We start from the raw sequence: 20,933 nt of genomic DNA on the forward strand, positions 1-20,933 counted from the left end.
TTGAGGTGTGATTTCCCCCAGCTGGTTTTTCACACCCCTTTACAGCAACAACTCTGAAATGGTTTTTGTAGAGACATTATCAACAACTGACAAACTTTTACACAGGGTACCTCACTCATCAGATACATCAACTACTGAGTCTACTGACGTAAGCCAAGAAAGTGACATTAACACATAGCTGGTACAACATCAGGTTGGAAAATTACAGGGCATACGAGGACACTTTAAAATGCAAGGCTGTAAAATCTATGTAAAATCTGCCATTTTGTTTGTTTCATTATCAAGATGTTAACTCTCCATTTTAACACTTTTCAAGCAAAAATAAAAATGTCTGTATTCCATTTTCCACAAAAAAAATGCCCAAAACAAAGCTTTTCCATTGAAGTTCCATGGTTTTATTGTGAATGCACATTTGATTTTTATTTGATTTTTTTATTTTTTTTATTAATATTTTATTGTGTGTCGGGCATAAATAACATGCTGTGATGACATAATCTGATACTTTAATAAATATTCTATATGTTATAATAATCTGGGCTCTGAATGCATCTATTTTCATCTAGTCCATTTTGCCTTGTTCCAGGTTTGTGGTGCATTGTAGTATTTTTGGCCAATGTATGCTGCTTCTTGTGTACCTTTCATGACGTAGTAGGTTGTAAATTGTTTTCATATATGAAACATAAACATTGCTAAATGTAACATTCGTGTGCTGGTGTCACTTCCAGTTGAAGCGTTTTTTGGGGTTTTTTTTGCACAAATTTAATGATCTAAATTCACATGATTGCACCAAACCACCAATACTTGTTTCTGATGTTAGGTACATGTATTTATAACATCTGGGAATGATATTCTGTTGCCAAATTTAATGTAAGACGTTTTAAAACCAAAAACTGCAGCACAAAATTTTCGTTTTTTGTTATTTACCTATATATGCATTTCTGGCTTGTGACAAAATTGGGGCAGGAAAACATTGGGTGAACTTTTAACCCAAAGTTCAGAAGGGTATTATCTATCAAAAAATGCATTGAACAAGTAGTGCCCAGACAGTGGAGCGAAACTCATTTTCTAGGCACTTTTTGGGGGTTCACCCCACGGCCTATTCCCTTTAAAACCGTGGAAAACGAGGGATTACCATTTATGTTTACATTCATTGCACTATTTAATAAAAAATTGCACTATTGCAATTAAAACCTGTTCAGGTAGCTTAGTTGGCTTAAGATGTCTGTTTTTTTTTTCTGTTAGGGTTTTATATCAATTTTAAATATATTTTAATTTTTACAGAAATGTTCAGAAATGTACAGATGAGTCTAAAAATATATGTAAAAAAAAAAAAAAAAAAAAAAAAAAAAAGAATCATGATAAATCGAGATTGTGATTTTATTTTTTAAAAATCGTGATATGACATTTTTACTATACCGCCCACCCCGACTGTGAAGTCATGAAATATTTATGTGTGAAGATTCCATGTGGGATTTTGAGTGACCTGTCCAAGCTACACCTCTGAAAGTTCCAAAAGTCATACCCTGGAACCTTAACAGTCCACCGTGCTGCACAAATAGAGGCCATCTATCTAAAACCACCCCTCTTGAGCCTAACATCGAGTTCAATTGTGTTATGTCGTGGTTTAGATCTTTGCCTAACCCTTTTCTCTTGGAAACCCCAATTGCACCAGCACCATGGTAACGACATGATATGTCATGTGACCAGCAGTTGACCTATCACAGCGTAGTAGTTCTGAAACAAGTTGGTCAAATTCTCTCTCAATGTGGTATACGCCACGGAAGAGGCGGGACTGTTTTTTGCACATCAGTTTGTTTCCGGTTCGGTTTGTGACGTGTGGGCGTCAAAAATACTTGTGCTTCCGACTTTGTGCCCCTGGGTTGCGCGTTCGCAACCCGGACCGGAAACAAACTGATGTGTCAAATCACGTCCCGCCTCTTCCGTGGCATATACCCCATTCAGCACTGATTCAACAGCGCCCCTTGCTGTTAGGTTTACTGGCTTTGCGCGTGTGGATCATGGGTTTTCGGCACATAGAGCTGATCGGCAGAATATCACTACCAAAAGTCACGTGAGTTTTATCCGTAGTTGTAGATTTGCTTTTTACGTACGCAAAACATTTTTTTGCACTTGAAAGATTTGTTGTTGTTGTAGATATGCTTCTTTGTGTACATAGATCAGGTGTTGTGGAGGTAGATCACACGTTTTGTGTACGTCGATCAGGATTTGTGCACGTAGATCACGTTTTGTGCACGTAGATCAGGTTTTGTGCACGTAGATCAGGTTTTGTGCACGTAGATCAGGTTTTGTGTACGTAGATCACGGTTTTTGTGTTTACGGGGTTTAGGCATGATTCTAACTCCACAGACTTCCCCTAAGGCCAAAGCGCGTCATGTATTGGCCTGACATACTTTGAGTTCACAGCCGGCCGATCGGCCCCGAGCTCACCTCTCTGCCATCACTAGGCCATCAGGTAAAATAACGATAAGGAGCCTTGAAAGGAGCTAAGAATAGAAGCTAAAGTGCTGAGCGGACAGAATTGTGGAGTCGCCATTTGCGCAATGAGGTGAGTTCCCGTTTATGGCCGTCACTCCGAGGGTAACGCAAGGGCAGCGGGAAGAGAAAGATGCAAGCACGGGGACTCCTGTGGCATCAGAGAAACTCGTGACGCGTGGAGAAGGGGAAAAAGTACCTTAGCTTTATTGAAGATTTATTCAATAGCCTAACCTTCACCTTAACGCACTAACCGCTGAGCACTAAAACCTACCCCAAATGTAACCCTTATTTTGACCCCTAAGAACAAACTTTTAAACCCACCTCACCCCCCCCCACCCCTAAAAAAAACCAAAAACAAAACAAAAAAACCTCAACCATTGTACATTTTTAACACTATACAGCAGGGGTGTCCAAGTTCGGTCCTCGAGAGCCCCTATCCAGCCTGTTTTCCATGTTTCTCTCCACTAACACACCTGATTCGTGATCCTGAATCGTTATCAGGCTTCTGCCAAGCTTGCTGATTAGCTGTCATTCGATTCAGCTGTGCTGAATTAGGGAGACATGGTAAACAGGCTGGATAGGGGCTCTCGAGGATCGGATTTGGGCACCACTGCTATACAGTGTTGGAGTAACACTCGCTAAAAAAGTAACACTTTGAAAAATGTCGGATTTACACCCATTGGTGTGGACATATATAAATGTAGCACTCTATTTTTGTTGCTGTTGTGATTTATATTGTAAAGTTCACCTCGTTATTTCATTGCCTTGTCGAGAAGTTGATAGTGATACTGTAATTTCCCATTTGAGCGGGACCTTGAACGCCTCATGACGTGTTTTTCTTTCCTGTGTGTGTGCATTCATTTGAGCGATATCGATGGACAGTCAATCAGAGTAACGTGGGGAATGATTATCAGCCAATTCGATGACTGTTGGGGTGGAACCTAAAAAAGAACGAGAGGGACAGGAAAGTACGAGGGACGAAAAGGAGAATTACGGGAGTGACACGGAGAAAGGACGAGATAGAGTTTGCGCTTACAGTTAAGTGTTACTGTTTCAACTAAGCTCAAACGAAGTTCTGCTATTAGCAGTTAGCTGCTGCTTAGCTCAACGTAAGAACAAGCTGAAGTGCGTGTGCGGGAAACAGTGTTTACTAACAAGCTTCTGATGTGCTTCGGGATAAAGTGCTTTGTGACGCTGCTAGAAATGCTCAGGACATGTCGTGACCGGGAGGCCTACTCTTCTGCCTGTGGACCACGCAAGGATTTCCGTGGCTAAGCTAACACGCTGCTCTGCAGAAGGTTTGAATATCGTGGCTTGGATCTGAAGGAATCTGTGAGTACTAGTACTTTTTCCTCATGGATTACAAATGAGCTCCAACAAGCGCGCCAACGAATGGTACCCAATGAACTGAACTATTAAACCCCGGGTCTTTATTTTTTTTTTCTTCCTTTTTCCTCTTTCCTTTTTGCCGAAAAGGCAAACAACTTCAGGCGGAAGTATCAGTTAGCTGGCTGCAGTGCGTCGGTTAGCGTTCTTCAGGGCGCCGCGCAGTGATACGAACGAACAGAAAAGTAGTGGCTGGCGGTAATGGCGTCTGACTTTATTCAGAAAAGAGTATTGTGATGGAAATGTATCACGCTTTTGAAAACAAATAGTTTTTAGAAGAAAAACGCTTTATTTCCGAGACCCCAGCCAGCTTGCTGGACTATTTTCATCTCGTCCAACGCCGAACCAGAACGCGTGTCACAGAACGTTGTCAGGGGTAAGTCAGTGCTGATCGCACACACGGGAGGTGAGGATCAAATTGAGATTCATGTTAAAAAAGCCGAACGATCCCTTTAACATGTCATATGTCAAGCTGGGGTGCTAGAAATGTTGCATGAAAGTGATTGCATAGGAGTTTAATCTTACTGCGCATAGTCATACAGTTATCTTGGCCTTTCTGTAACCTAGGCAGAGTCATATATCCTAGTTGGAAAGTATTTGAAGATCCCATGTGTAGATTTTAGTAGCCATCACCAGTTCATCTCCCATGCAAATTTGCCCAACAAGTTGTAAAGGTGAGTGTCACAGCAACTTGTACAGAACTGAATTGAGTGAGGGGCTACATAAACAATTTTCTAGTGTTACATTTAACACCCTCAGTGTTAATCTAACACTAGGGATTTTGCTGTGATTTAATCTGATAAAATCTGAGTCTGTGCCTGCTCTACGCGTTGTGATGGAGCCTTAATTTCTTAACCTTACCCAACTCTACCCAAATCCCTAAACCCAAACCATACCAAAATCACTAACACCCAACTCTAAAGGAACCATACCCTTGCCACTAAAGCTCAAACGCTAGCTCTATATTAACCCTAAATGCCTAACACCAACCATACCTTAACCCTCCCTTAAACTTAAAGTACTTTACCCCACAGACCTAACCTACCCTAATCTAAACCCTACTTTAACTTTTAAGTACTCGCACTAACATAACTATCACCCAAGGCCTCCAATTACTCATGTCGCATCTTTCCACTTTGACTCATTTGTTGTCTATTTTACCATAACGAGTATGTTCGGTTCACTAAACACGAAACCCTTGTTACCTGGTAGCTGGGCTAGCTGAGCTAACCCTCCAGTGTGATTCATAACGGGCCCACGGTGATGATGATGATGATGATGATGATGCATCGCTTCCCTCGGCCTGCTGGCGCCGTGTTGCCAAGTGGCGCAGGATTTAGCAGCACCGCCACTGGTGTCCATCTGCACACCGGATTTGAAATGTGGCTTCGCTGCGACCCGTCTGTTGTCCGGAGCCTCTGGAGACACAACGGGGGTGGGGAGGGGAGGCCTGTGCCAGGAAACATTTCGACAGCCTCTAAAATTGTGGAGGGGAGCAAAATGTCACCTTTTAAAGCCGGGTGACGCCACTAACCAATGTTTCAACTTTGACCTCAGAGCTTCTGTTGCCTTTTGTATTTGTTTGCACGACATGCAAAGAATTGGCTTGGTAGCAACAACCCAATCCGGTGGGCAGATTCAGCCCCTGATGCTAGTTAAACTTTGCAATTATGAAATTTGGTCAAGCACGAGTAGACCCAAAAACAAAGCCTCAAGAAGCCATATGCCTGAAAGATACAGGAATTTGGCCATTTTGGTTTGAAGCAGCCCTCTTACACTCATTTTCGACATTTTCAGGGCTACTCTAAAATGGAGCCACTATCCCTGGAAGGGAGTTTTGTGTTATTGTGTGAAATTGTCTTTTTCTCCTTTATGTAAATGATATTAAAACTATTTTGAAATTGTTAAAATGAATAATAAATATTAGTAAAACCAGATTTATGATTTTCAGTTTTTGAACTATAGATGTTGAAACAACACTAATTGTGTAAGGTATAGAAATAGAAAGGACTAATGAAATAAAGTTCCTAGGTATTATTATTGATGAACATTTAACATGGAAAGCGCATATAGAACATGTTAAATCTAAGGTACCCCAAACCGTAGCCATGTTACACAAGGTTAAAGAATCATTGAACAAGAATGCGTTGTTATTGTTATATAATTCATTGATTGTTCCATACCTGACTTGTTGCATTGAAGTGTGGGGGTGTGCTGGCAAAACCTACACCTAACCCATTTTTCTTTCGCAGAAACGTACTATTCGTGACGTGTTTGGATGTGGATACAGAGACCACACTAATCCATTATTTATGCAACTAAAAACTTTTAAACTCAATGAATTGATGGAGTTTAACGGCCTTAAAATAATGTATAAAGCCCATCATGAAATTTTACCAATTAACATGCAAATCAAATTAAAAAAAAGGGAAAGTGAGTCCAAATTAAGAGGAACAGATATTTTTTTCCGAACTGAAATACAGAGCAAAACAAAAAGAACGATATATTTCAACTCAAGGTGTCAGTTTGTGGCGCAATCTGGATTATAAAACTAAAACATTTCAGTCCATTTATATTTAAAAAAACAAAAACAAAAAACAAAACGTATAACAGCTCAATTACTGGAAAAAAAATATATAGCACAAGGTCATGCTGTTGAATCATTTTGTTTAATTGTTACCCTGAAAGCATCTTGACTGCTTACTGTCATTTATTTTGTGTTGATTATTTTTATTTATTTTTTGGTGATCAGGGGCAGAAAGAAGTTTCACTTCTTTTTGTCCCCTTTCATTTCTTTTTTAAAGAATGACATAAAAATATTGAATTGAAAATGTTTGCATTTAAAAAAAAAAGAAAAAAAAGAAGAAAAAAAAGAGATATTGCCTGTTATAATTGATATTATAAAGTTGTACATTTGATGAATTTCAGCTTTAATTTTAACCCTACACCCTAGTATAATAGTTTAGTTTTGTTTATTTTTGTTTGGGGCGGATGAGTGGAAACACTCAAGAGGGCCGGAATCAGGTCTCTTTGCAAGATAACGGTTTTCAATGCATTACTTTGACATCTTTGAATTATTTTCAAGCTTGAAAGATCAGTATATATATCTTCAAGTAACTAATCAACCTGACCACCGCCCAGTGCCTGCTAGCTGACCTTGCCTGAACAAACAAATGGTGCATGAATGAACTGAAACCCTGCTGAAACCTGTAGCCACCTTTGAATTTAGGAAATTGAAACTTTGTAATCTTGGTACAAAAAAAAAAACATTTGTACCCTGGCACCTAAATTTCAACACAGTACACAAGAAAGATGGGTCACACACAAATTGCTAAGAATTATTATTTTTTTGTTATTGCATGTGGGTGCAGTATGGTCGGGCAGTTTAAACTTACCATATAACACAAATTTTAACTACACTTATTTTTTTTATTTTTTATTTTTTTAAATCATCCCCCGAAGCCAGTTTAACTTGGCAGCATGAAATTTGGTAGACATGTCTATCACGAGTAGATGCGCAAAAAAGTGTCAATATGCCTTGCCTGAAAAGACAGATGATCTGCCATTCTGCTTCGAAGCCACCATTTCAGGGTCAATTGGATCATTTTTAAGGTTTCTTCAAAAGTAAACCTATTCTAGAGTTTGTCCGATTGCTACCAGCTTTGAGTGAAGTATACTCAACAGAAGAATGGGAGCTTTTCTAGCCAGATGAACGGCACTAATTGATGCTTTAGAGAGCGTCTGTTGCCTTTTGTTTGCACGACAAGAGAGATTTAGACTGTGCGTTTGCATGCTTGCATGCTGGCCTATGAGACTGTGCAGTGGACAATCCCACATGTTGGTTTAAGGCAGCTTACCAAGTGTTGTTTACTCCAACAAAATCCATTTTTTGTTCACCCTGAGGATTATAAAGCCGGCCAGGCTGCCGCGGCGGGATAGGAGCCAAGATAAATGACTGTGACAGGAGTGCATCATTGGTGACACCTTGCCTTGTTGGCGACTGGCACTTGTCTTCTTCAATCAAAAGGCTCCTGCTATGGCTACATGTAGCCTGTAGAGGGCGACCTTTACATGCTCTTGGAGCATGTCCTCCTTAGCTATCCATCTTTGGGAGGCTACAATGGACTGAAGGTATTGCATTAAAATGTAACCTAAAACACTCATTCACAACCAAACCCAACCCTTAATCCTAACTCAGTACGCTGACCCTAATCAGATCCAATTTTAAACCTACCCTAACTATCCCTGGCCCAGATTCTTACTATACCTTACCCTGACCCTTGACCTTTACTATATGTCTTTGTCTGAATAATAGAGTTGGGTAGAGTGTTTTACAATGGTAGTACTGAATCTCTTTCAATACAGTTGTAAGTGGTGTTGAAATAAAAGGAAATGTGACATACACTTTTTTTTTTTTTTTCATCAGACTGTACTGCATTATACTAAATTCAAGGTCTGCTGATCTGAAAATCTCATTAACCAGCTAATTTTCCTGCATCACTGTGCAAATTCCAGGGTGAAAGCTGAAATGTGACTGTGAGACAACCGAGATAAATTCAGCCTCTCTCACGGGACGCCTGACAGTCAATTTTGGCCTTTTACCTCATCTATTTTTTTTTTGCTCCGCCACCCCAGTCACGGGACCGCCTCTGAAAATAGCTCTGGGCAAGCCCAGATAAAAAGGTGGATAGTGTTCATAAAGGCCACCACACAGCAGAAGGTTTAATTTTTGGGCTGATTTATTTATTTATTTTCCCATTCTCCCGCCCCTGCCGTATTATCCTGTGAGGCGACAGGAAGGCCAGGCCACAGAGGGGAGAGCATATGCCCGCCTTTTGCCTTCCCTTCTGCTACCGCTACTCACATGTGTTACTTCCTCCCCCATCAGCCCACCTGTGCAGACCCAAGACTTGCACATTGCGTTCAATGCCAGGCTAGCAGAGCAGCGGGCATGTGACTGTAACGTCAATATTTTATACAGGTTGGTATACCTGTGTTTGGTCTGGTATAGCTGGTATCAGATTATCAGAATGCATAAAGAAGAAGAATATGTTACTTTTTTTTCCACGTACATACAATTGGACCTCTGCATTTGACCCATTGCAGTAAAAATACACTGTTTAGTGGCACACGTTGAAGGACATTCAGTTCAAGGGCATTGCAGCTGCACATTCAGTGGTGGTCTTGAACTTCTTAACTTGGCCACAGCTGCGATAAAGGACCATAGTGTCACTAAATCTTCACCAAATTACTGGTGTGTGTTTGTGTTTTTTTAGTCAGATTTTCAGTTTTGTTTTTTGTTTTTTTGTTTTTTGTTTTTGTGTGTAAAATTCAGCATCTGGGAGCCAATTTTACATAGCAATGTGAAATTCGGTAGGACTGTCTATCAGGATGGAGAGAGGGGAAAAAAAAAAAAAACTCTTGAGAAGCCAAACCCAAAAAGAACGTAAATAGCCCTTGTTGGTTGGAAGTGGACAGTTTATGGTCTGTTTCCAAGTTCAGCCCACTAAGGACATTCCGTAGGGATGTCTGTCAGGAAAAGCCCCACAAAAATACCTCAAGAAGTCATGCATGAAAAGAAATAGGAAGTATGCCCTTTTCTTTTGATGCTGCCATTTTAGTGTTGTTTTGGACATTTCCAGGGATCATTCCAACCAACAGATTTGGTCCCATTGGAGTAAGGTTATCAAATGCAAAGCATATATACCATCAGATTGGCAGACACTAATCTGTGAACAAATTTTAATTTGTGTCATTACACAAACTAATGATGACTCCTTATAAAACAAGAAGCTCTGATACGCAAGTTCCACTATGCGCGATCTTGACCAAGATCTTGTGTGTGATGGAGGTCCAGACCTCAAAGAGATTCATCGGCTCCTCTTAAGGCCTAGATTCACTAATCCGACATCGGGAGTCGGACAGCGTTGGGCCGACGGGTGAACAGTGTATAAATTACTGTCGTAAAGTCGGATCGAGTTGGAATACGTTGGGAGAAGGTGTGTTTCTAGCAAATTTGACATGTTGAATCGGCGTCGGGGCATTTGATCACTGTGATTGGCTGTTAGCTAGCAAATCAGCGCACAAAGCAAGAAGAGGAAGTGACAAACGCAGATAAACAGTACTTTTTAAAAAAAATTCAAATCACTCACAAACAAACATGGTCTCCCAGGTGGGGAAGCGAACCCACACCACGTACACTGAAGGTGTAGACAGTGACAGTACCACTCCGCCACCCAAAGCCCAGATAAACAGTACTCCACTCAACTTTATGGTTTTTCAGGACATCATGAATATTAAAGCCCCGGTAAAGAGGATATGATCATATTTCAGCAAGAAGATTTGCAAAGTCATTTAAAGAGTCCTTATTGTATTTTGGTGGTCGGTAAATAGCACAACACAGTGACAGTTTGGCCGACTGCAAAGAAGGTAGCTTCAAAGCTTTTGATCGATGTGGTAAATAGACATCGTTTACATTTAAATTTGTTTTTAAAAATATTCGCCGTTCCTCCACCTTGGCACGATATCCTCGGAGCGTCCACCAACCAAGCACTGCCAGGCGGTAGTAATCCAATCATAGCAGTGGACTCACTGGCGACAGTCCAGGTCTCGGTCAGGCAGACGAAATCCAAGTTGTTGGAAAAGAAAAACTCCCTCAAAATAAAAGATTTGTTTGTCAATAACGGCGCATTTAACAGCGCGATCCTTGTGGGAGCAGCAGGGGTGCATAGCTCTTTCGTCCAGCGTTCTCGAGGAAGCTCCTTCAGTAACTGGAGGTCGGCACGGCGTCTAAAACGCGGAGGACAGCACGGACGGAGCTTTTCAGGTGAGTCGACAGGGTCCAGAATACGCCACAACGGAGTACATCCATGCATTCGGGAACGAGCAGGGGACGAAGCTTGTTCCAGCGCCCATTTTAGCTTCACCATCTGGCCGTCCCGTTTACCCAGGCGCCGCCGCTTCCACCGTGGAGGAATGGTGTGAATGCGGAAGAGGCCAGAATGTCAGCCAGGAAGCGGGGGCAAATATTTCTCCCAACCATGCTCGAACATTTGAAAGTACTATGTCTGTGGACAGAAGATCGGGAAGATGACGTTGTCTCTTTGGTTCAAGAGAGACCAGCATTTATGATATTACCATTAAATGTTTTGCCGATGAAAGTATGGAAGCCAAAATATTGCATGACATGGGGACGCAACTGGATAGAGCAGGTAGCATTTACTTTTAGATACGATACTGTCAGTGTTTTAAGTGGGCCGGAACGCAGCGGTACGGAGCTCCGGCACTTCTAAAAATCTCCCTTGAGCGTTCAGGTACTTCTCAATGTGCAAAGAACGTACTGTCACAGTCTGTCAAGCGTGACGCTTGACAATACATATTTTGATCCCAAAATTCTGTTCATTCTGTGCATCATCATGTCAGAACGATCAACAATAAAATGAAAGCAAAGCACACTGTGAAATATCAACCTAACTCCTGCAAGTCACCATACACGAAACTGAGATGATATACTCTGAATGGTTGATGCAAACAATAAAGTTGCTAGGCTCTCATTATCCCATACAAGGATCCTGGCGTAAAACACTCACTGATAAGTGATCAGTGAAAAAATAACAGAATTTGTTAGTGGCCAGAATATTACACATGACTGATATTCGAACGTATTGGCAAATTTGTGGGCATGTAATATATATATATATATATATATATATATATATATATATATATATATATATATATGTGTGTGTGTGTGTGTTTATTTATTTATTTGTTTATTTTTTTTACCAAACCCAACTAGAATTCCATTTCGAAGCAGACAGCCTTCGTAACCGCAAGCCGATACACAATCTTCCCTTTTCGAATCTCCATTTGTTTGCTTCATTGATCACCTCTTGGACGGACGAGCTCACCAAGCCGTTGATCAGACTCTGTGGTTTGGTGGACATTTATTACGCTACGCGATCAATGCAAGTCACATGGTGCATCCACAGACGACCATGATGTCCTCACGCCTTTTGGAGAAGGGCCTCCGCCCACCCCAACCCCTCCACCCAAGATTCGTCTGCAGAGCAAAAATGAAGATTAATGGCTTTTCGTGCGCTGCTACAGTTTGAAATTGTCTTTCGGTTTTGACATTACGGCATGCGCAAATGTTAGAGGGACGTGCAGAAACCAACTCAGCGGTTTATTTTGCTCTTAGTGAGAGTTATAAGACGGACGAATTACCAAACACAGAAGTATTAACAACAGTGCAAGAAACACCCCTCATTTTCAGCAGTCCGAAGGAACCAAGTCGATTTTTTTTAGTTACTTTAAGATGCTCAATGCAGGAAATTGAATTTTGAATTGATACTGCCACGTCTGGCCGAAAAATGAAACTGCACACTACCTTACTCACGTACACGCTAGCATAATGTCACATCCACAGACGGAGGGTGGGAAATTCAAACCGGAATCCAGTCTGAAAACTATTGGCCAGAGGCTTGCAGGAGTACCCATTGTAAACAGATAATTAGAAGATTAAGATTTTGAGTCAAAAAGGTCAAATAAAAAGGCTATTTTGGGCAAATTGCTCCATAGAGAAGATGCTCGTTTATATTTATTTTTCACTAGATTTTTACTCCTGACATATGAAAACAGACAATTAAAGTGTAAATATGCACATTACAGAGTGTTTTTATTTTCATAATTTTTTTTACTTCAGCAAAGGAGTTGAATCAGTATTTCTGCTTCTCCCAGAGTCTGTATCTGTAATAATACCTAAGTATAGAGTGTCACCTCTGCTCACGTAAGAAGAGAACAGCAGCTGTATTTTTCCTGATAAACTGTAGGGGGGGCTCAAGCTTTTACCTACCTGAAGTGGCTGATCCTCTTGAGGGAGGAAAAAAAAAAAAAAAAAAAAAGCAAGAAAGAGACACGGGATGATTGTCTGCAAATACCTGTACAACCTTTTGCTACACTTTACGCTTGACACATTGTGCTGAGTCAAAACTACAAGTGCCGCAAGGTCGCTCAAGGTGAGTTGAGTAATGAGGATTGATGCTCTGGGTGAGCTCGACAGAATGGCACAATGACAATTACCAGGTAGCAAATGTCAGGGGGATTACCAGCACATTTTTCAGTCAGCTCTTTGCACTTTTTGTTTATCCTATGCAAGAGAGAGGAGAAATTGCATATAGCATGGAATGCAGTCAAGTGAATGTTCTGTACCCATCCACAAGTTTTACCCCTGCCATGCTTGAAACACACTTGAACCTATTAAAAAACTTTTTAGAGTACTCTAGCACCTGTTCCTGCTCGCTCACTCGCACAGTTCTCCAAATAAGAAGCAAGCGTGCTTGCTTATTGTAAAATTGTGTTATTTTGAACAATTGTATACGGACAATTTCCAGACAATCTTGTAGCGTGACGTCATCTGCAGACAACACCGATACAATTTGGCAGCCCGATCACATTTTAGCAGAGAGGTGTCCAGGAGCCATCCAAACCACCTCATCTGGCATATCTCAATTTGCAGGACCAGCGGCTGGACTCTTGAGTCCCTCCTGGATAACTGGGCTTCTTACCTTAACTCTAAGGGAGAGCCTGGACACCTTGCGGAGGAAACACATTTTACCCGTTTGCATCTATGAGTATTTAAACACCGAGAGTGAAAACTGGGACTAAGAAATCTTTTTAAAGTGTGTCTTAATAAGTTTAAATCATGTGACAGAGGTACAGCTATCCATTTTCCTAACTGCTTGCTCCTCACAAGCGTGCTGGAGCCCATCCCAGCTGGCTTCGAGCAGTAGGCGGGTACACCCTGAACTGGATGCCAGCCAATCGCACACAGAAATGAACAACCATCCACACACACAAGCACACCTAAGGACAATTCGGAGCGCCCAATTAACCTGCCATGCATGTCTTTGGAATGTGGGAGGAGACCGGAGTACCAGGAGAAGACCCACGCAGGCACAAGAAGAACATGCAACCTCCACCCATGAAGGCCGGAGCCTGGACTCGATCTTGCGTCCTCAGTACTGGGAGGTGGACGTGCTCATCAATCAGTCACCGTGCCGCCCAGAGGTACAACTATTAACTCTTTGACCGCCATAAACGTTTAAAGACGTTCAGTATAAACCTAGAATTGGCCGCCATAGACGTTAATTGACGTCTACTATGTTTTTTTATGGAAACGGGTGGAGGAAAGCCTTGGGCAGCTGTGCTCCAAGTATCAAGCCGATCGGGTTACTATAATGAGTATTCCTGGCCACTAGATGGCTGTGATGAGTCTTTTGGACAAGATCGGGTAGGAGACAACAGTAGAAGAAGAGAGGCGGAGCTAGAGTGTTGAGGGGGAGAGAATGGCTAACTTGGCTAAGGGAGTCAAAAAGGCTACAGATGGCAATCAGCTCACGCTTGATCCTTATTTTCAAAGCTCAAAAGCATCGACCAGTGCTCAAGAGCACAGTGATGACGGGGTTAAGTCATAGTTGAAGCGGTGACGCGGCCGTTTCGACCACGTCCTAAGGCCCCACCGGCTAGTGATGCTAATAACGTCCTAAGGCCGCACCGGCTAGCGATGCTAACACCGGAGAAAAGTGGTGCACAACTGAGCACGTCTGCACAGATGACGTTTCATCGGACGATGACGACTACTACGGGTCCGATGCAAGACAGTCTTGGACAGTCTTTCGTCCTCCAAAGAACGTGAAGGTAAGCGCTAACATGCTAAGAGATTGCTAGTAAGATTACTTTACTAACTTTTCGGCGATCTGCTAGCAGCGTGTGTAAATGTGCTGATATACACTAGAACATCTATTACCTATAAAACGTGAATGTATATTTTATAGATCGTGCTCACAGCAACGTCTGACCGCTGGTTCTACGACAAAGAAAGGTAAAAAAAACAAAAAAACAAAAACGTTTTCAATACATCGCAACAAGCTCCCCCTCATAGGGCCCAAAGTGACCCTTCTCACAGTGAGCAGAACAAAGGTAAAAAGAGAAAAAAAAAAAGAGATTCTCCACAGCACTAATAAAATATTTGATGGTAAACGTCTTCTATAATTTACAGAATGTGCATCAACCAATACATCCAAGAAAAAAAGGTAAACATGCACACACACACACACACACACACACACACATTGCATCACAGTGCTCTAAAATAATATATGATATTGAAATGTATATTTGCAGATCCCAAAGATTCTGGCTGGCTTGAAGTTGATGAATTCGGCTGGCAGCCAACCATCTTCCCCTTTGCTGCAAAACCAGGACCAAGGGATGCTGCAGCAGAGCTGAAGTCCCACCTGCCAGCTGACATCCTGGAGGTCTTCATCACGGATGAACTTCTCCAGCACATCGTTCATCATACCAACCTCTACGCAAATCAGTCCATGCAGAAGCAGACTGACAAAAACTGTTGCGCACGTGTAAATAGTTTGCAAAGAGTTTTCCAAATTGTTTGTTCGGATTGCTACTCCATCCATTTTCTTGACCGCTTATTCCTCACAAGGGTTGCGGGGGCTGCTGGCGCCTATCTCAGCTGGCTCTGGGCAGTAGGCTGGGGACACCCTGGACTGGTTGCCAACCAATTGCAGCGGATTGCTACTGTTGCACGTAAATGAACTGTTATTTTGCAATCAAAAAACATTTTTTATTGTTGGGGTAGTGTTTTATAGAAGTTTAGGTGTTTGTAGAATCACTCATGCAAAAAAAAAAGTGCCAAATTCACTAGAGTGCATGAAATAACATTGTTTCACAAAAAGCTTGATTTCTCCGTATTTTGGAAGAAAATAGAGGATTTGGGTGAAACGAAGCTGTTTTCTATTGTTGATTACTGAAGACCCGAATAAGGTAGAAAAAAACTTTTTTTTTAGATGAAAGATGAGACTTCAATCTTTCATTTGGTAGTATCCGCGTTTCCATAGTCCTAACACAACATTTTCTGTGGAGCTTGAAAGATCAGTAAAATTCTGTAAATCAGCTGGCAGTATAGGGGGTTTTCCGAAAATGGCTGGCAGTCAAAGAGTTAATATCAATATGTAGCAGATTTACACTTTTGCAGGTGGCTCTAGAACGTATCCTCCACGATAAAACAAGGATACACTGCAGGTGAATTTGTGAAAACCAAACTACAAATTGGTAGTGGGTCACTGCACAACAGATTGCAATGCAAAATCGTTTTAAGTAGCCCTCAGTTTTCTACTGTTAGCATCCTCAACGTGGCCAAAAAGGATTTGAGACCGAACTAGGTGTCCTCTGCTGTTTGAAGCATGATGAAATTCCCTTTAGTCATCATTTTTGTCAAAGATGGCCAGCTGCTGGAATGCTGCCAACTCCTGCACTTATGAAGACAAGCGGCTTAACGACATTTGGAGACTGAACAAGTCCTTGTGGAAACGGGGAGAGAATCACTTAGTCACCATTTGTTTTCCATCTTAAATTCTCAAATTGGCACCTTGGCTGAGAGAGGAAAGATGTATCCCGTCTCACATGAGGTGCACTCAGTGGTGGGTGCTTTACCACTATCAGAAGCACTGACCTACAGTACATTTACAAACTCAATTGTAGTCTTTGAAATTGTATGTATTGTATATATAGAAATGCTATTATATCAATAGAATACATTTTCTATTGATATAATAGCATTTCTCTTTGCTGCATTGGTTCCAGCATACTTGTATATGTTAGGCTTTTTTGACCGATCAGATTTCAGCTTGGAGAGGTTCAAGGTTATGTCCCCACTGAAGGTCCAGGTAAAATCCATGGCTGGATGCTCGGAAGCAACCAGTCAAGGCAATACTGAGACATTCCTGAACATCACATAAATTAAATTACGATGACTTTTGCGCTCTATCAGACAACAATTCCGCTCAAGAACTTCACTTTTGACATGAGGACCTACCTACAGACTGTTCCATTTACTGCTTGTGGAGTGACCGGAAATGCTAAAGTGGTTTTAAGTCTTCAATCAGTTTGACAACAACTTCGAACAATAAATAAATAAAATCAAACAAATAGGTCCAATGTTGTTAAGTAAGTCAATTAACTAATCATGCCTTTGACGAAAAACATTTCAAGGCCTTCGATTTGAACACTGAAAATACAAGCACATGATACAAGACAGATCACGCTTAGTCCCAAATATGCATATTTCAATCCATTGGGATTTGTCTTCTTGAATCTTCACTTTTCATTTTTTTTCATCTCTATTTCAAACATCTGGCCTTCTGGTTTCCAATTCCTTATAAGCAAAACGCAGTGGGTGAGGTTTACGGTTCACGCTGTCCATCAAAGTCGGCTATTTCCGAATGTGATTTTGGCGAGTTAAGTTGGACCTGCAAATTTGCTCAGAGGCCTGAGTTTGGCGTAAGTCTAGGACCAAGATTTGAAGTTTTAACGCACAAGAGTCAGACTCACTTCTGTAATTAATTAAATGTTGGAGGCATGTGGCAAATAAATGCCATCACTAATCTTATTCATGTGAAACTCTTTGTACAACGGGTTTATGGTCATTAACTCTTCTTTTGATTCACGTGATGTCTTAAACCGACTTTTGTTTTCAGTCATTAATCCTGGCCTGCCAACGACTACTCCCACCTTGTGGGTCATAATCGGGGATTCTTATCCAGACAGTTCGAATCAACCAGGAAGAATAAGTCCAGTTTCCTCCCCACAACCTTGATGGATCACACATGGCGAGAGGACAATTCCCAGAGAGCGAGTCAAGGGCAAACCTGTTGATGTGAGCTACAGTGAGACCTGTAGCAGAACGCCACTAAGAGATTGTGATGACGCATTAGACGGAGACGGGAGGGGAGGAAAAAAAAGTGTCTGTGTAGTTGCAGAGCATCCGGGAGGGAGGTGGGGGTTGACACACGGAGAGGAGGGAGGCAAGCGTAGAGAAGGGAGGGTGAAGAATAAATCCTTACTACATAATCATTAGAGCTCACAAGCCCTTCCTGTGATACGCCGTGTTGCAGTCAGGATTACGACCGGCCAGTGAGAGCCCCGCTGATGGTGGACAGCGGGGCGCAGGTAGGACTAGGGGGGAGATACCAAACACGGGACAGGAAGTGAGTGAAACATCAAGACAAAAAAGAAAATCAGTTGAAAGGAATTTTCCAAACTCAGACGGCGGTCTTGCTCACATCTGTCCCACTCGCCGTCACCATCTGTCCGGCTCTCTCTCCTGGACTTGCTTTGATGGAGCCGGAACGCCAGTCGAGGGTGAGGAGGGGAGGCTGGGGGAAGAAGAAGACTAGGGTCACCCTGAAGGATCAGCCTCAGAAGGACAGGTGTCCCCACAGAAAGATGGAGTACCACTTGCAAGAGGATTTGTTTTACTAAGTTTCTGGCAGCTCTTTGGAGGTTTGTTTCCCTTCCAAGCATCGATCTCGGGCCAAGACTGGAATTATTATTCTCCCAGAGGTGGCTAAACATCTTTCAAATAAAAGGCTTTGCACGCTCAAAGTACCCTGGGACGTTTTACCTGAAATCTTTTCCCTGAGCCAAATGTCTCACCTTCCCAACCGGAACATTTAGCCTAAAGTGAGTGTGAAGAGCCACCATGTGTTAATTTGCTCACTCTGAGATCTCTCCATCTTGTTGCATCATCAACACCCCCAACTCCTCCTCTACCACCTCCTTCCCTCCTCCTCACCAGCCAGTGATAATGTGACCTTCTGCCAAAGTGCTGGAAACCATGCCGCCGTCGCAGCGGGCTCCTCTGTTGCTGCTACTGAAATAGACTTAAACAAGTGCAGGGGAGGAAGAGGGAAAAGAAGAAGGGGACGAGGAGAGTGGGAAAGAGGAGGATCAAGGACAGGAATGAGCGCAGACAGTTCCGGGCTGGATGTGGATCGCCGACACAGGTAAGAACCTTATGATTTGTACATTGTGCTACTTGAAAAGATATGCACTTCAGAAAGTAGCAAGGAGTCACGTGGAAATTCTCTACCTGTTTTAGTCAAATACTTAGTGGAGGAATTCAGGTCCTCTGCAGGGAACCAGACATCCCGCGGAGTGTGTCGAAAGGTGTGCGCGAACTGTTGCTTTAACTTGCCGGGGGGTTGGCAGCCGGCGGTGGTGAGGCGGTACATGCAGTCAGTAGTAGATCAATGAGTCATTGTAAACAGTCGGAGCAGTTTATCGATGGCCACACACCTGCCGCCAAGAGGCTCTTTGTCAGTATGTGAGAGCTTCCCGTGGATCTTGAAGGGTCTTGAAGGGCACTTGTAGCAACAGCAATCTATATTAAAGCGGCGCCGTTGGTCGCCAGACTGATCGATCCAAACACTGAAAGCTTGGTTAAGGTGGGAAAAAAAATCTTATATTGACTGACCCAAATTGTTAACTAGCTTGGCAAAATATACTGTACTGAAGGATTTTACTAATAAATTGCTAGTGTCAGAAAGTCGACGGTAACAAGTAGGGATGTAACGATATCCAAATATCACGATACGATATTATCACTATATGAAGCTCACGATACGATAATTGGCACAATATTGTGGGGAGGTTGGTGATATTTTAAAAAAGGTCACAACAAAGAAAAAAAGCACAATATTGTGCTTTTGTACATAACAGCAACACATATAAACTCTAATAACACTTAATATTGAGGCACTTACTCGCTAATGCAAGCCCATATTGAGTTCCTCCACGTATTGACTCGCTTCAAAGCATTTCACATTCCCCTTCATCTGACAATTAAATTAATTTTAAACATAGAAAGGCCAAAACATGCCTTGTGAAAATTAAGCTGCTCTAAAAAACTAGCCACCAGAGGGTGCTAGAACTGCACAAATGGAAATAAACGTGATTTTTTTTTTAACAGATGTGTAGCTTTTAAATATCATGAACATGACGACGACGATATTGTGACAGTTTTAATATCACGATATCACGATATTGCTGGTATCGTTACATCCCGAGTAGTAACAAGTGTTCAGACTATACAAAGCAACTCAGAAACATGTTGAATCATTGCTGTGCCACTTAAGCCGGGTTCACACGGCAGCAGAATTAGCCCGATTTTAGCTCTGAATTTCCCCTCCCGATAATCGTAAGGACGCGCCGACATTCCATTCTTAACAGATAATCCTCAAACCGATGTTGGCCACTCGGAAGGACATTTTCAACCTGAAATCGGGTATATTCAACATGTTGGATTGTTTTGACCCAACTTCGCACCATCTGCCGTGTGCCCCTAGGGCAAACCACTGTGCAGCCGGTTGACGGTGACGTGCAACCAATCAGAAAGCAAACCGGTGAGGAAGACGGTCGGGAATCCAAAATCAAAACGGTCATGGCCATGACATTCCTTTCACCTTTTATTTTAGGCCACTTTTTTTTTTTAACTAAAAACAAACCAGGAAGTATCGTACTGGTCCTCCTTTTACTCGCGAGTCATGTTTAATCTCGAGAGGTTTTGTGAGGCTTTCCGTCTAACCAGGAAGCATTCATGAATGAAATCAGTTTGTGTGTGATGTGTTGATTGTGCCGTATGGCCCGACACCACACATGGAACGTTCAGAACTGTTACTCCCATGATTTTTTTCTTGTCACGTGTCGTCTCTTGCAGTTTGGAAGTCGGCGGCAATTTTAAAATCTTGCCTTGTGAACCAGGCTTTAGATGTTGTAGAAGTCGGTAGTGCGTGTTTCAAAATGTTGGCAATGATTAAAGAATAAGAAGACATTTTACTCATTTGTGGACTGATAATGCTAAGGATAAAAACAAAAGTTAACAAAAAGCAATGTAGTCACAAAGAAAAAGCATATAGGCAACGACATACATTAGAACATTTTGGATGGAGAGATCAGGGAAATACAGTTCTACTGTACTGCCAATTGCAAATGAAATTCTGATGAGCCAGGAAATTAGCCAAATGGTCATAAGACATGTTGGGAGCTACCAATCCTTCAACTAATGGCTCAATGGCTGATGATCAGACTTTGAAGCAGGTGAAACAAAAACAAATATAAGGTCCAGGACCTCACAAAATAGACGTAGAGCTTGTAGAGCTGTGAGCAGCCACAGTGCTCTCCGACCAGTAAAA

The 20,933-nt window shown here is 42.0% G+C and overlaps 1 protein-coding gene and 1 long non-coding RNA gene across 3 annotated transcripts in view; both read left to right on the forward strand.

Annotated features, from left to right (window-relative positions):
* Positions 1-3,490: 3,490 nt before the first annotated feature.
* grin2ca (glutamate receptor, ionotropic, N-methyl D-aspartate 2Ca) overlaps positions 3,491-20,933 on the forward strand; it is a 93,569-nt gene continuing 76,126 nt past the window's right edge. The window contains exons 1-2 of one of the 2 annotated variants that reach the window (XM_077531094.1): positions 3,491-3,605; positions 3,679-3,828. The gene's annotated coding sequence lies outside the window, so the exon portion shown is untranslated. Of the gene's footprint in view, positions 3,606-3,678; positions 3,829-17,847; positions 18,747-20,933 lie in introns of those variants that run through there. The other variant, XM_077531093.1, reaches the window with a different exon arrangement.
* On the forward strand, positions 11,743-16,209 carry LOC144023837 (uncharacterized). Its single transcript, XR_013284621.1, has 5 exons — positions 11,743-14,580; positions 14,718-14,764; positions 14,812-14,862; positions 14,942-14,975; positions 15,067-16,209. It is a non-coding gene; the product is annotated as an uncharacterized LOC144023837 (long non-coding RNA).

This window comes from Festucalex cinctus, chromosome 1 (assembly GCF_051991245.1).
Source record: "Festucalex cinctus isolate MCC-2025b chromosome 1, RoL_Fcin_1.0, whole genome shotgun sequence".
NCBI classification, from domain to species: Eukaryota; Metazoa; Chordata; class Actinopteri; order Syngnathiformes; family Syngnathidae; genus Festucalex; species Festucalex cinctus.